The 6,100-nt window shown below is 34.3% G+C and overlaps 1 long non-coding RNA gene across 1 annotated transcript; it reads right to left on the bottom strand.

The window, feature by feature from the left end:
• Positions 1-372: 372 nt before the first annotated feature.
• LOC133690873 (uncharacterized) lies at positions 373-1,917 on the bottom strand. The gene is made up of 2 exons (XR_009841520.1): positions 1,546-1,917; positions 373-1,407 (listed from the first exon to the last, which is right to left on the bottom strand). It is a non-coding gene; the product is annotated as an uncharacterized LOC133690873 (long non-coding RNA).
• Positions 1,918-6,100: the final 4,183 nt, after the last annotated feature.

Here is a 6,100-nt window from a genome sequence, read left to right as displayed (position 1 = left end):
GATCCTGAATGTAATAATTGTCTAGTAAAAAAAATAAGAATACATTTGAGCAAGTAGAGTAAAATAAATTGAAAGTATTGAAAGTTGAATGAGAAAATCTCCTGGATACACGTATGGAATCGATGATGGAAAAGTCTGTAATGTTTATATTATTGGGTATAAATTTATATTTAAGATGTGTGATTAAATTGATGTCGATATACTTGGAACGTCTGAAAACTATAAAGAAAATTTTATCAAAATTTCAATAAAAATTTAATATATATTATGAGATAATAATAATAATAAAAATTATACCTTTTATTATTTATGGGATTGAGTTTATGTTCTAAATAGTTGGTTCATTATATAAGATTATTAGATATGACATCATAGCATGAAATAATTTTATGACTTGATTGCGAAATTGATTTATGATGAAATGTTTCAGAATGGTGACCACTCGATAAGGAGCTCAAATGGATCCATCTATGGCACGGGAGAGGAATGCTAGTGCATGACCCGAGGTTGGTCTGGAAGAAGATCTGTTAGCATATACTGAATCCTATATATAAGCAGCATCCATTCAGCCTTGACGAGGGGAGCCATTTAGACACTGAGATGATTCTGCATCCCGATGGGAAGGGGTTATGCAATTTAAAGGACAAGACTTACCGAGACAGGGAGAGGAGCCTCCATCGGTAGCCCCTACAGCAGCACCGAGTGTGCACATAGAACTAGTGTATCCAGAGCAGATCGTGAAGGTTACAATGTTAGGCATGTCTAGTGCTACAACATCAGTGGCACTAACAACACCTACAGTTGCAGCGCCAACCCCTAGAGATAATGTTGTTGTTTTTGTCAGATGGCAAAAAGCATGAGATAATTGGGGTGTGAATGGTATTATTGTGAGCAGGATGCTGAGATTACAGGAAGATGGATTGTGAAGGTGGAGCGGACATTGAGGCACCAATTAATATATTAGTAAATTGTGTTGCTCAGTTGTTGTCGGGTAGTGCACTAACATGGTGGGAAGCAGTGAAGATAAGAAAAACTGTAGATGTGATGACTTCGGGAGATTTCAGGATGGAATTTGAAAACAAGTTTTATATTAGAAGACCGGAAAATAAAGGAACAAGAGTTCTTAGCACTGAGAAAAAAAAAATGTCGGTGATGGAGTATGAATGATGATTCCATGAACTTTTTATGTTTTCTCCCCTATATATACGCTTTGAGCAGCATATCGTTGATAGATTGAGAGATGGATTGAGACCTAATTTGAAACAAGCATTGATTGCTTTCCAGTTTAAAACTGTAAGGGAGCTAATTGAAGTGACTCGGGCTTTAGAAACATGTATAGCAGAAAATCAAGGCCGAAATGAATTTGAGAAAAGTAAGACTTCTGACTTCTCATCTGGCAGACCATCTCTGCCAAAGAAAGGTAAGACTGGACCATTATTTAAGAAAAAAAGAGGAGAATCTAACCAGGGTAGAGCTCCAGTTAGAGTATTCCAAACTAGAATTAATCCTAGTGGAGGGTTAACTGGACAGAGGACAGCTACATACCTTTAATGTGTGATGTGTGAGCGGAATCATCCAGGGGATTGTTCAGCCATACCCAATCGATGTTATATATGTAGACAGGAGGAGTACCGATGGAAGGAGTACCCATATCTAGATGCCCTTGTTATCATTATGGCGAGATTGGACATCGCCGGAAGGAATGTCCTTAGAGGACTGTTGAGCAGAATAAGAGCCATGGACAACCAACTCATAGTTAGCAACAATCGGTGACAGCAGATGGACCTAGATGACTAGCTCGATCAGGAGCTAGTGTTAACTGAGGCAGACTAAGAGTACAAGGAGAGAGGACTCAGGGTCGAGTCTTTCATATAACCTAAGAGGAGGTTCATGTAACCTAAGAGGAGGTTGTAACAGTCTGGCAGCGTCTAAAGAAGCAAGACCAAGTTGAAGCCGAGAAAAAAATGAAGGAGGCGTGTTGGAAAAGACTTACTTGCAGCAAAGAGATAAAGTGAGCACGTGTATAGTCAAGATTGGACAAGAAACACTTACGTGGAGGGCTGAGACGTGGAGGGCTGAGATGAAGAAGCTCTTGCGGCTGACAGCTGACAAGGGAGTAAGTTCAAAAGCAAACGGCACCATTTGGAAGAAGAAAAAGAGTCCAAATACAAAACAGATAAATAAAACAGTTGTCAATTCTATCTATTATTTTTAATTCTCAACTAACCAAGAATTACAATAAAAAAGGGAGGAAAGGGCAATAGATAGGTAAGAAATTGCTTTGAAGCAAATCTCATTCACCTAGGAGGCTCGGGTTACCTCGAAGCTGCCCAGAAATCTAGATTAGGGTTTATTAATTTTGCATTGTTCTTTCTATTCATTTTCTTTAAGATATTTATCTTCAATTTGTTATTTCAATTTTCCCTCAACTTTACCTGTAAACTCAGGTTAAAGAAAAGCTATAGTAAGAATTACAATATTTTTCCATTGAATTACCAAGACCATTACAGAGGTTCATGCTACTCTAGATGAGGTTCATGCTACTCTAGATGATGTAACATGTATACTACAATTAAATACTCATGATATCTGTTTTGATTGATTCTGGGGTTACCTATTCTTTTGTGTCCACAATAATTAGTAGGAAATTGAATAATATAATTAGAAAACTTAGAGAGGGGATTAGTGATAGCTATTTCAAGGAGTGAAAAATGAGGTAAAAGGGCATGAGACTCGAGTAGACTTATTGCCTTTATAGTTATAGGATTTTGATGTAATTCTTGGAATAGATTGGTTGAGTACCCACCAAGCCCACATGGATTGTTTTGCTATAACAATAAAGTCACAAACCATTGATGGAAATTGGGTACTTTTTAGAGGAGAAAAAAATATTATGTCGAATTGTTTAATCTTGGTTATAACTGCACATAAAAGGTTGAAAAAATGGTGTACATCCTATTTAGCCTATGATTCAAAGTCAGGAAAACGACAAATAGAATTGGTAATATTCCTATAGTTAAAGAATTTTCAGATGTATTCCCAAAAAAATTACTAGGGTTATATCCTGAAAAAATAAGTAGAGGTATCTATAGATATTATCCCTAGAACTATTTCTAATGCATAAGCCTCTTATAGAATGGCATCAATAAAATTAGCAAAATTAAAGATTTAGTAACAGAAATTATTAGATAAAATATTTGTAAGACCTAGCAATCATGTATGGGGGCTATAATATTATTTGTGAAGAAGAATGATGAAACTTTTTGACTTTGTATAGATTAAATAAGGTGATAATGAAGAATAAATATCCACTCCCGCGGATAAATGATATGTCTGATCAACTGAAGGAAGCTAAGATATTCTCAAAAATAGATTTAAGATCAAGGTATTATCAGCTAAGGATAAAGGAGTAGGAAGTACCAAAGACTACTTTTAGAACTCGATACAGGCATTATGAATTTCTAACGATGTCGTTCGGATTAACTAATGCTCCCGCCATATTTATGGGTTTGATGAATTGAATTTTTTAACCCTATTTGGATAAATATATGGTGATATTCATGGATGATATTTTGGTTTATTAAAGCTCTATTTTGGAGCATAAACAACACCTAAGAAATGTATTATAGACTTTGAAAAATCACCAACTTTATGCAAAAATGAATAAATGTGAGTTTTAGTTTAAAAAGGTGATATTTTTAAGACATGTTATTTCAGCAAAGGGTGTTATGGTAGATCCCAGGAAGGTGGAGGTTCTATTGAATTGAGATAGACCCTCAAATGTGATAGAAATTCAAAGTTACCTCGGTTTGGCTAGGTATTATAGGAGATTTATAGATGAATTTTCTCTTATTGCAACCCATTTGACATGGTTCACCCGAAAGAAAATGAATTTTGAATGGTAAAAAGAGTGTGAGGTAAGCTTCCAAGAGTTAAAGAAAAGACTTACAATAGCTCTTATTTTGACACTTCTGTCAGGAACAAAAGGATTTGTGATGTATAATGACACTTTAAAAAAAGAACTGGGGTGTGTTTTAATGCAACACAGACGAGTTATCGTGTATGCATTAACATAACTAAAATCATATGAAGTTAACTATCTGGTTTATGACCTTGAACTAGCAGTAGTAAAGTTTTTCTTGAGTTTGGAGACATTATATCATGTTGTGCTCAAATCTTTTATGCAGGTATTTTGTTGTAAATAGTTTTGTTTGGTAATGTTGTAATGAGAAGGATTATGTAATTAGCTTAATTTAATATTTTGTGTGAAATGTTGAATGTTTACGGTATGTAATAATTAATTAGGATGTTGAAGTATCAATTGGTAAATTATTAGCTTAAATACATTTTGAAACCTTAAGCTAAATATTGCTATCTATTTTAAAAACCCCATAAAAAAAGAGAAAAATATATAAAAAAATAATAATACACATGAAGAAAGTCTAAAAAAGACCGTCAAAGTTTGTTGGTGAAAGACCAAAACACCAAGTAAAAGTTAGTAGATCAAAACATACAAGATTGACAAAATTAGCAACCTAATTTTGATTGACAAAAGGCCTTGTTAGTGACAATGCTTTATTTGGGTGTTTAGGGACTCAATTGAAATTTTAGAAGGTTTAATTAAATTTACTAAGGACTTAATCGTAAGGGAAGTTAGCTTTTAGAGTCAATTTGGATGTTAATTGAAAGAAATCGAAGTTTGAGGACTGAAATTGGACTTTAAAAAGTTTAATTGGTCAAATCAGGAGCTTAATTGCATAAAATTCAAAGTTTGATGGGCGATTAAGGACTTAGGTGAACAATTCATAAACCAAGGATCAACTTGTAAATAGCGCACGACATCATGAACTGAAATCGGTGAAATCATGGGTCAAATCGAAGAAAAATAGAAATTTAATGGTCATCTAGGGATCCAATTGAACAAATCAGAGACTAAAGACCATTTTATAAAAGGCATTTAAATTTGAGGCTGGCAATTGAATCTAGCAGGGATGCAATTGCATGAAATTAGAAGAAAATTATGGGTAAAATTAAATGAAACTGGAAGAATAGGGTTTAAATTGAAGATTGCTAAATCCCAAATCAAAAACCTGAATTTGTAGGGTTTAGCTAAAACGGCGTCATTTAGGAAACTATCCATCTTTTTTTTTAGTTTTTGGCTGATCAAGTAGGTACTTTCAGGCGAATGAATGTGGTGTTTTTTATCACTCCAAAAGCTATAACCACCACCATTCAACTAAGAAAACCCCCTCTGTAACCCAATTTCTTTGAAATCAAACATTTACATCCTATATTCTCCATTGATATCCACAACATTTTGTCCCTAGTCAGCCATCACTATAGTTTTAGATGTTATACTAATCGAGTTGACACTTTCAAATGAAAGAATTTGGAGCTAAAGACCTTCAAATTAAGCAAGAGTGGATCTGATAGAAGTTTTGCACCCTCTCTACCAAGTTCAAGTGGTCTTAGGCAATGTTGACATCGGAGTTGCTCTAGTGAAGCCACAAAAGTGACCAATCCAATCAGCCTTGACTAGACATCCATTTTTAGAAAACCACTTTATTCTTTCATGTGTTCCCCTTTAAAAACCCCTAAAGGGTTCTTATCAAGGATTTAAAACCCTCATCTCAAGATTTAAATACCAAAAACATCTTACATTAGCCTCCAAGTTTGTTACAAAACCACCTAAACCTAAAACCATTGATTCTATGGTAAAACTAGCTTAGTTTTGTTTGTCATAACTCTAATAAACTTATTTAGAAGCTTTGAATCCGCATATAAAAGGAAAGGTAATCAAGAGAAAAGAGGGGGAGAAGAAAGTGAAAAGAAAGAGTGAAAAAGAAAGAAAGAAACTTTGGCTAAGGTGCAAGAAATCCAATCTAATAGGATTTCAAAGCTTTGGATCAAGTTTGGCCTTGGTGGATTTAAAGATAAAAATAAAAAAAAAAGCAGCAACACCAACCTACCTCCATTAAAGATTTCAAGCTTAGAAGATATACTTTTAAACTTTGAAGGTAGAGTTCATAAAGCCTGTTGGATCCAAAATCATTTTGTTTATAGTGTAGTGCAATATTTTTTAGTACATTGATGTGTTAGA

This window comes from Populus nigra, chromosome 4, assembly GCF_951802175.1.
Source record: "Populus nigra chromosome 4, ddPopNigr1.1, whole genome shotgun sequence".
Taxonomy (NCBI): domain Eukaryota; kingdom Viridiplantae; phylum Streptophyta; class Magnoliopsida; order Malpighiales; family Salicaceae; genus Populus; species Populus nigra.
The sequence above is the reverse complement of the archived record's forward strand: the minus strand, read 5'-3'. Positions and strand labels throughout refer to the sequence as shown.